Source organism: Otolemur garnettii, unplaced genomic scaffold, assembly GCF_000181295.1.
Source record: "Otolemur garnettii isolate 467f Iridium unplaced genomic scaffold, OtoGar3 scaffold00109, whole genome shotgun sequence".
Taxonomy (NCBI): Eukaryota; Metazoa; Chordata; class Mammalia; order Primates; family Galagidae; genus Otolemur; species Otolemur garnettii.
Genome location: NW_003852504.1, coordinates 1,722,905 through 1,732,904, shown reverse-complemented (window position 1 = coordinate 1,732,904; position 10,000 = coordinate 1,722,905). Strand labels below are relative to the sequence as shown.

The window sequence follows — 10,000 nt, the reverse complement described above, 5'->3', positions numbered from 1 at the left end:
ACCCGTCGCATCTCCTCTCAGAGGTTGGAGGATATTTTCTCCAGGTCCCTTCAAGACTTCATTACGGACACCCCCCCCTCAAAAAAAAAAAAAAAACAAGCCTTTTCTCGCCCTGCCCTGCTAGCCAGCCTCCCTTTAGATCGACGGATCCTTGGATCGGCATTGGGGCCAGGTAGTTCAGAAGACCGTAGCCTCCACCTCCCTTTCTGAGGAGTGGGGTAATTCCTATGGTTTCCCCCCTCAGAATCAACCGACCCCCCGTTTCCATGGAGACCCCCACCCAGTCAGGAAGAAGACTCTCGGTTTGTGGCGAACAAGTCTCACCTGGCTAAGAGAGAGAAGGGGGTCCAGGAGGGGGTAGGGCAGGGCAAGGGATGGGGTACTAAGGTGGGAAGTGGAGGGGAGCTGTCCCGAAGGGAGGGGCGAGGACAGAGCAAGCTCCAGGGAAAGCTAAGTCCGGGGACGCGAAGAGGACGGCGCCCCCGGGGAGCAAGCTGAGGGGCCGTAGGGTGAAGAAGGGACCGGGTTGGAGAAAGGCTTAAGATAGAAAGAAATGGGTGGGGGGGATAAGAAAAAGCCAGGGAGTCAAAACCGGTGGAGGGGTTGAGGGAGAGAGAAAAAAGACGCACCTGTTCCCGGGTCGGCTCCGCGGGGAGGCTCAGGCCGCCACCCGGGCTCCCTCTTACCCCCTCAGAACCGCCACCCGCCTAATACTTCCCCGATCTGATGCCTCCCTCCGCCCCTTATCGCCACCGACCTCCTTCTCCTCTCACTCGGCGGCGGCGGCGGCGGTCGGACTCTAGGAACTGAGAGGAAGAAGGGAGGGCTCACCAAAGCGGAGGAGAGACAGAGCCACACACTGGCAGCAGCCGCGGCGAGCCGAAGAGTGAGGGGGAGAGCGGTGTGTGTGTGTCTGAGTGCGAGCGAAGCCTGGCGGAGTGGGTGCCGGTCGCAGGGCTCGACGGGAAGTGGAGTCCGGCCGAGTCCGCGGGCGGCGCCAATCCCAGTACTGCAACACTACAACTCCCAGAATGCCGCCTCCGCGGGGGGGGCAATGGGGAGGAGGAGGCGAAGGGAGGGAGCGAGCAAGAGAGGGAGGGACGAAAGCAGGGAGCAAGCGGCGGCGAAGGGGGCAGAGCCAAGCAGCCCCGGTGACACTGGGAGGGGAGGGGAGGAGGGGATCGCTGAGAGGACCGAGCGGATTCTGGAGAGGGACGCAGCAGTGGCTGCAGCAAGATGGGCAAAAAGCTAGACTCCCGGGAGAGGCGGAGGCACTCGATCCGCGGGGTTGCAGGAGCCCCACGCCCCCCTATCTCGACGCCCCTCTGAGGGGGAGGTTGAGGAAGGGAGAAGATCTGTGCGCCCAGGCCAACGGTCTCTCTCTTTCTTCCAACACTCTCCACCTTATGCCCCGACCTGACTTTCTCAGGCCACTGGTGCCGGATCTAGTGTGCAAATCTAGAGACCCCAGATCTCTCCTGCTGGGCAACCCCCGACCAGACGCATTCAGTCCCCTTCTCCCACGGGTCTGAGGGAAGCTCCTCTTGCAGGCAGGGCGTGATTCCCCCCTTCTTTCCGCCTCCCCCACCATCGTAGTCACCCCCCCATTTCCCTCCCCGGAACCCCTCCCCTGAATCCTGGGCTCGGCCTCCCCTTCTCCCCGCCAAGAAACGGACTCCCTCTGGGGGCGACTACTGAGCCCCCTCCCTTATACTGGGCCCCTACCCATCAGTATCCCCCCCTTCTTAGCCTTGCCCCCCTCACCGAAGTCATAGTGGGGGTGACCTGAGTTGGACTGGTGACTACTTTCCCTCCGAGACTAGCCGTCCTTCGCCACGAAGACCCTGTGTAGAGATAGAGAAGCACGTTAATACTCCTGTTACCCCCTCCCCCTAGGTTTTTATCCCAGTGGAAGTGGTTCACAGTAAAGAGGGGTTGGTAGTGGAAGTGAGCTGGGAGTTAATCCCAATCCTCAAACCTCATCCTAGCCGTGGAAATCCCGGGATTCTTCTTTTTTCTTAGAAGCCATCAAATCGCTTGGGGGTGGGGGCTAAATTATCTAAACCCGAATGTCCACGCGACTAGAAGCGAAGCTGCCTCGTAGGAATAAGATTACCTACCAGGCTGCCGCCGTGGGAGAAGTATAAAGCCCTTCCCCAGGCGCCGTCCACCCCAAAACATACACGCCTAGGATAGTCAGAGGGCTGAGGAAGGGGGGAGGAGGTGGGAATGCTGGAGAGTGAAAGGATTGTGGAGCGGAGGGTCTACAGCCCCTTGAGAGCAGAATCCACATGCTAAGAGGTGGGTGGGGGGTGCGGCATAATCGCAGACGGTGTCTTTCCTCGCTTTTCCCGGAATTGCCGCCGAACACCGTCTAACACTTGGAGTTGCTTACCTTTCAGTCCCCTAGCCCCATTTGTGCGCGTGAGGCCACCGGAGCCCGGGAAGCCCGGGCACAAACTCCGCGGAAGCTGGCCTGTGTTGCCGCTGCGCTGCCGCGGGCCTCCCTCCTTCGGCTCCCGGCCCCGCCGATCTACCTTCGCCCCCGGCCGAGGCCAGACCCCGCTCACAACTCCACGCCCCTACTCCACCCCCGACTCCCCTCCCCTGGCTCTCTCCCCTCGGGTCCGGCCCAGCCCCTAGCGCCGCCCCGCCCTACCGCTCGGTCCAGAGCCCAGCAAGTGCCCCGAACTCGCCCCCCGCCCCCACGACCAGGCCAGTCCAGCCCGGCCTGGTTTCCCCCTCCTGCCGCGCCCCGCCCCCGAATCCACGTCCTACTTCGCCACCCAACTCGGCCCGGTCCGGGTTCGGCCCGCACCCACGCCACCGGAATCCCCGATTCAGTCCGGTGTATGGCCACCCACCCCGCCCTTGCCTGGGTGCTGGCCTGGCCCGCTGCCTGCGCCCGCGGAGCCAGCCCAAGCGCGCGGTCTAGGTCCGGCTCCCGGTGCCGGCCTCGGTCCTAGCGGCGTTGCCGCGACTTGCCACGAGGGCTCGGTCCACGCAAGATCCAAACCCACGCGGGGTGGGGGCCTCGGAAAGCAAGTTTCTTTATCCTCCCCCCGCCCCCGCCGCAGGACTGCGCCTTCTCCCCCCACCCTCGCTATGGCGCCCCCTTCACCTGGACAGAGCCCCCTGCCGCTGTCGCAACTTTGCTCTTCTCCACGCCGCCGGGGAAACGGGCGAAGCGGGAGGAGGAGGGAGGTGGCGGGGGGTGCTGGGATCAGGCCTCTGGGCTCCGGGAGGACACGTGGGGGAGGAGGAGAAGGAGGAGGAGGAAGGGGGGGCGGGCCTGCAGTTCTCGGGGCTCCCCCTGCCAGCCCTGGGGAAGCCGGAACCTCACCGGGCAGCCGCAGACCCCGCACTGGCCACGGGGGGAAGAACGGAGCCACCTTCCCCGCCAGCCCCCAGCTCTGGGTGGGGGGGGGGCGAGCAATGCGTTCAGGGTCGGAGAGCGAGCTTTCTAGATCATGCTTTATGTGTGACTCTCTCTTCCCCTGTCTAGCTACAATGTATGCAGGGGATGGCTGGGGGCGGAGGGTCCTGCAGGCTGTGGGGGGTAACGCCCCCAAGGGACGCCCCGCCCCTTCCCCGGCCCCCACTTCCCTACCGCGGGCGACCTCGGTGAGTGGTTCTGGCGCTCAGGCTCGGAAGCCGCCCACGGGCGCAGCCCCAGCCCCAGCGATGAAGTGGGACAGGTGCTGGGGTACTGGGAAAGGGAAAATGCTGGGGCTCGCCGGCTTGCCGCCTAGCCTCGAGTCTCTGGGGGCGGTCCACCCTTCGTGGCAATCTCCCGGGCAGTACCCCCCAGCCACTTTAAACAGGCAGCCCCCACCTGGACGTGGAGGCATCTGGGCATGGGGGTGGGGGCGAGACCTGCTGGAGAAAGGAGGAGAAGGGGTTCGAAAGGTCTGTTTAAAGGGGGAATCCTACAGACTCCCAGCTCAAGAAAATCTAGCTCCAGAGGACTCGGCTTCTGCCGGCTTTCCTCGGCTTCTTCAGTCACCAATCTGAGCCTCTGACCCTTACCCTTTTACCCTAACGACTCCCCGCCTGGCCAAAGGAAGAAATCCTCGTGTGTGTTTACATCCCCAGGCCATGCCAGGGACTGAAGGGCTGAGAAGCTTGTGGTCCATCCACATTTGAACTCTGATGACTTTACATTGACTCCGAAGAGCAGCTTGCAAAGGAGCTGAAGCAGCCGGCCCGATTTGCTTTCAGGCTTAGGGTGTTTCTTTCTGCTCCAACCCTGAGCTTGGACTTCAAAGACATCGCCTCAGCCTAGAGGGTATTAGGGGAGGTGCCCAGCAGTTCCTGCAGAATTCAGTGCTTTGTAAACAGATTGTGAAATGAATCGCAGGAATTTTTTAATCTTTATGTGCAGATATATTAATATTATTTATTATATATTTATCTATACTAAAGAAGCTAGAGGGTTATTTGGACAAGAAGGAAGGCCTGCAGGATTAATGTCTTCGTCCTTCTCCTTCCCACTCCCCCTTGCTTCTCTTAGGCCCAGAGATTCCATCATTAAGCTATGGGGTGTCTTCTCTTCTTTGGAAGGACTTTAGAGATGGCAATTGAGAATTGCCTGGTAGGTCTCCTTCACCAGGTTTGAGGGATGTGCTTGAGTGTTGGTGCAAGTTGTCTAAGGCTGCAGTGGCGTTACTGTTGCCTGAGCCTGATGTTCCATGACCCCTCTTGCGCATCCTCACCAGTTTCAAAATCTATTGTCAGAAACATGGACATGGCATTAGCCATTTTATTTTGCTTTGGGAAACTCCTCACTAGTTAACTTGGCCACTCCTACCCTCCCATATACCACACATCCACCTTAAAAAGTGTTTGGCCTAACTTGTACCAAGGGTGAGTGAAAATCTAGAAATGATTTGTTCAAGCTAACCAACGTATGAACTCAAAATGCTTTATTAAGGGGGACATTTCCTCTCTGGGGTCTGATAATGCAGATGCCACCATTTCTGCTTTGATTCCAATGAACTGTTATCACTGATTTTATTAATCTAGTAATTACTAAATCACTTCTCAGCTTTTTTTTTTTTTTGAGACAGTCTCAAGCTGTCACCCTCAGTAGAGTGCTCTGGCATCATAGTTCACACAGCAACCTCAAACTCTTGGGTTTAAAAGATTCTCTTGCTTCAGCCTCCCAAGTAGCTGGGACTACAGGCACCCGCCACAACACCTGGCTATTTTTTGGTTGTAGTTGTCATTCTTTTTTGGCAGGCCCAGGCTGAGTTTGAACCCACCAGCTCTGGTGTATGTGGCTGGCGCTGAGCCTTCTCTAATAGCCTTTAAGGCCTTAGGGCTACTTTGCTCCTTGGTTTGAGGCTGAAATGGATCCCAAACATCTTGATTCTTACTAGTCTGTATCTAACCATTTGGCAGCCTAATTTATCTGGTGAAATGAAGGTTGGGGCCAGATGGTTATTTCCTGGCTGAAGTTCTAACTTCTCTGAGCCCTTTCCTATTGGGGACCAGGCTTCCTGCCCTACAGGAGATGATGGGAAACCAAGGAGCAGGGTGGAAGAAGCTGTGGGAAACCCTGTAAAGAATGTAGATATTAATGATTATTTTATTTGAGGCCAGAACCACAACATAACCATAATAATAATACCTTACCTTTGTACAGCATTGGAGTGTTTGAAAAGCCCTTTCACTTGTGTTATTTCACTTGTTTCTGGCTATGACTCTTGATTTTGTAATTGAAGAAACTGAGTCTAGGAGTGTCTAGGAGTGGCTTGTTCAAGGTCACATGGTTAGTGAGTTCCTGAGCTAGGACTTAACCCCAGTAGTCCTGACTCTACATCCAGAGTTCTTTTCAATATGGTACAGCACCTCCATTTAATGCCAAAATGGTCCTTTTACAAACAGATTGTTTTTCTTAATTATTGCTGCCATCTACTAACCCAGGCCTCAACTCTCAGAGAGGCATTTTTTTTTTTTTTGAGACAGAGTCTCAAGCTGTCACCCTGGGTAGAGTGCTATGCCATCACAGCTCACAGCAACCTCAAACTCTTGGGCTCAAGTGATTCTCTTGCCTCAGCTTTCCAAGTTGCTGGGACTACAGGCATTTGCCACAACACCTGGCTATTTTTTGGTTGTAGTTGTCATGTTGGTTTGCAGGCCCAGGCTGGATTCGAACCCGCCAGCTCTAATGTATGCGGCTAGCACCCTAGCTGCTTGAGCTAGAGATGCCAAGCTGAGCCACAGAGAGGCATCTTGATGTAATGGGAACGGTACTGTTTTGGGGAGTTCTAAAAACCAGGCCTTACTCCTATGTTGTCAAATAGTTAACAATGGGACCTCAAGCAAGTCCTGACATTTGACTGAGTAGAGCCAGCCTAATGTCAGTTATGTATTTTAGGTCTCCCCCACTCCTACTTAAATGTGGAAGACAATGTCCCTGGCCTACATCCTTCACAAGGACACCCCACAAGCATCAAATGAGCTATGGATGGGAAAGAGTTTTATACAGCATAAACTCCTGGACTTATGCAAGAATTATTATCACCAGCCTCCCTAGGGGGTGACACTGGTCTGGGCCCTGCTCTCCTAAAGCTTATCAGACATAGCAGGGCATGTGGGGGTCCTGGAGGAATTTAGGCCCCAAACTAACCTCTGATTAAATCCATAGGATAATTACTTTAATTCTCTGCTGTGTTTTGTGATCTTGTCATTGTCTCACTGGTAAAATAGCCCAATCCTGTGACCAAAAAAAAAAAAAAAAATCCCAGTGGTTTAGATCTTAAGAGTTAATCAGAATGAAGCAAATTTGAAGCTTAGTGTGGTCCCTTCACTCTCTGCACCTCAGTCAATTGAAGGCGAGGTCAGGTTTGGAACTCAGGGTCTCAGACTGCCAAAGGGCTCATTCTAAGTTGCCTCCCATTGAAAGAGGACCAAGGGAGTGAAGGGTACAAAAAGAGCCCTGAAAACTTGAAAGAGAAACTACGTGTTACTCCATGTGCTCTCTAGTGTTTCACTTTATGTTCCAGGGGCAAGTGGGGTTGGAGGAGGATTCCTTGCCCCTATCTGCAAATCTCAAAGGCACAAACCTTGTTGCAAGCAGGGCTTCTGCCTTAAATGCATTCCAGCAGACCACAAAAGCTGGGGACTAAAAGTTCTGGCTCCCTGAGAACAAATGGCTGATGAAGGCCTGGTCTCTGCCCTCTCAGAGCCCGGGTCTAGATGGGGAGACAGCACGTCTGGTTAAACTTAACTCTGTAAACAACCAACAACCTTTCTGGATTTTATAGCCAGAGAAGGAAAAATGAGGAAGGGGGCTGCAATCACCCCAGAGGCCTCACGGGGTCAAGCCCCTCATCTTGCTGACCACTCCCCTTTTCCCTAAGACTCCTAGCTTCTCAACAGTTCTTAAACATACAGTGCTGAGGTGGGAAAGGGCTCTAAGAAATTATCTGTCCTCCTGAAAAACTGTCCACTGCCAACAAAATCCAGTCCATGTGCCTTCCCCTAACTTTCAGGGCCTCCCTGATCTGTTCCAGCTTCCTTTCCTTCCTTGCCCCTCACAAGCCCCCTGTTCTAAACAAATCAGACCTCTTGCCATTCTTTGGACAAGATGCGCACTTTCTCCACTTTGCTCCCTCAGCTTTTTATATGCTTTTCTCTGCTTATTGAAATCTCATTCAACCATTACTCAAGCTCTTTCATGCCCCCTTCTCTGACTCCCATACCCTCCCCATGGAAGTTAACTGCTTTTCTGTGGTACCCCAGGGGTATTTAGCTTGCCCCGTTAGTTAGCACTTCTACACTCTGCCTGTCTGTTTCTCCAACTAGATCAGTGGTTCTCAACCTTCCTAATGCCACGGCCCTTTAATACAGTTCCTGTAGATCGCGACCCACAGGTTGAGAACTGCTTAACTAGATCTTTAGTTCCTTGGATGAAGAGACTCAACATTTCTCATCTATGTGTTACAGTCTCCTTCCTCTTCTCCCAAGATTTCCCACCTTGACATGGAGTAGGACCTCTAGAAATGTTACATAAAGCTCGGCAGGTAGGGTGCCAGCCGCATACACTGCAGTTGGCGGGTTCAAACCCAGCCCGGGCCTGCCAAACAACAATGACAACTACCACCTAAATAAATAAATAGCCGGACATTGTGGCGGGCGCCTGTAGATCCAGCTACTCTGGAGGCTGAGGCAAGAGAATCACCTAAGCCCAAGAGCTGGAGGTTGCTGTGAGCTGTGATGCCATAGCACCCAACCGAGAGCGACAAAGTGAGACTCTGTCTCTAAAAAAAAAAAAAAAAAGTTTCTTCTAATGAATGAATGGCTGGATGATCCAATCTATTCCTCTTATTTTATTGTGGGGAGGCTGATACCCTTCTTGCCAAAGACTCATTTTTAAGTTTTGGTCTCTTTTAGTCTTTCTCTTCTCATTTAGGGATTATGCACACAGTCTCTGAAGTAAGACAGACATCTGAATCCTGGCTCCACCACTTCCTAGAGACATCACCTTGGACACTCAACTTTTCTGCAAGTCTCAGTTTCCTCATTTATAAAACTAAACTAATAACTACTCATTTATAAAACTAATAACTACTTCTAAAAATGTTATAAGTATCAAATGAGATCTTGTGTGTTAGTGCTTAAAACAGTGCCTGGCACCTACCGTGTTTCCCCAAAAATAAGACACACATTAGGGCTTATTTTCAGGGGATGTCTTATTTTTATTAAGTATACTACAACAATCTACATTTATTCAAATACAGTTAAGTCATCTTCTTCTGGAACCTGACAGGGGGAGCCGACCTTGTTGGTGGAGCTGGCACTAGTGATGTGTGAACTCCTTTCTCCTAGCCCTTCCCAAGTGCACAATAGGATGCCCGTGACTGCGGTTACCACACGCACACTCGCACAAGTACGAACAGCTCAGAGAAAGGAGCTGTGGCAGATAAAAGGTATTCCAGTCTTCCTTACCACTCGGCAGAAATGCATATCTGCATAGTCACGCCCATCACTAGGTCTTATTACTGGGGTAGGGCTTATATTTAACAAATGCATAGAAATCCTGCTAGGGCTTATTTTTTGGGTAGGTCTTATTTTCAGGGAAACATGGTAGTAGATGCTCCATAAACTTAAGGGGTGCCAGGTGTGGTGGCTCACACCTGTAATCCTAGCACTTTAGGAAGCTGAGGCAGGAGGATTGCTTGAGGTCAGGAGTTTGAGACTAGCCTGAGCACGAGTAATACCCTGTTTCTACAAAAAAAAAAAAAAAAGGAAGAATGAAAGAAAGAAAGAAAGAAAGACAGAAAAATTGCGAAGCTGGGTGTGGTGGCACATATCAGTAATCCCAGCTACTTGGGAGGCTGAGGTAGGACTCACTGGAGCTCAGGAGTTTGAGTTTGTAGGGCGCTATGATCTACACTCCACTACACTACACTCTAGCCCCGTGACAAACCTAAGGGATTTTTAAAGAATTCAGAATTTGCCTGGGACAGTGGCTCATGCCTAGCACTCTGGGAGGCCAAAATGGGTGGATTGCCCTGAGCTCACAGGTTTGAGACCAGCCTGAGCAAGAGCAAGACCCCCATCTGTACTAAAAAATACAAAAAACTGGCCCAGCACCCATAGCACAGTGGTTACAGCGCCAGCCACATGCACTAAGGGTGGCGGGTTCGAGCCCAGCCTGGGCCAGCTACACAACAATGACAACTGCAACAAAAAAATAGCCAGGGGCCAGGCAAGGTGGCTCATGCCTGTGATCCCAGCACTTGGGAGGCCAAGGTGGGTGGATTGCCTGAGCTCACAAGTTTAAGACCAGCCTGAGCCAGAGTCACACCCCATCTCTAAAAATAGCTGGGCACTGTGGCAGGCACCTGTAGTCCCAGCTACTTGGGAACCTGAAGCAGGAGAATCACTTAAGCTCAAGAGTTGGAGGTTGCTGTGAGCTGTGACATCACAGAACTCTACCAAGGGAGACATAGTGAAACTCTTATCTTAAAGAAAAAACAAAAAAAAAAAA

General features: G+C 52.8%; 1 protein-coding gene across 1 annotated transcript in view; it reads right to left on the bottom strand.

The window, feature by feature from the left end:
• Window positions 1-2,448, bottom strand: part of BCORL1 (BCL6 corepressor like 1) — a 70,697-nt gene extending 68,249 nt beyond the window's left edge. Inside the window, exons 1-2 of the mRNA XM_012809646.2 lie at window positions 2,396-2,448; window positions 1,765-1,844 (exon numbers count right to left, since the gene is read on the bottom strand). The gene's annotated coding sequence lies outside the window, so the exon portion shown is untranslated. The remainder of the gene's footprint in view (window positions 1-1,764; window positions 1,845-2,395) is intronic.
• Window positions 2,449-10,000: the final 7,552 nt, after the last annotated feature.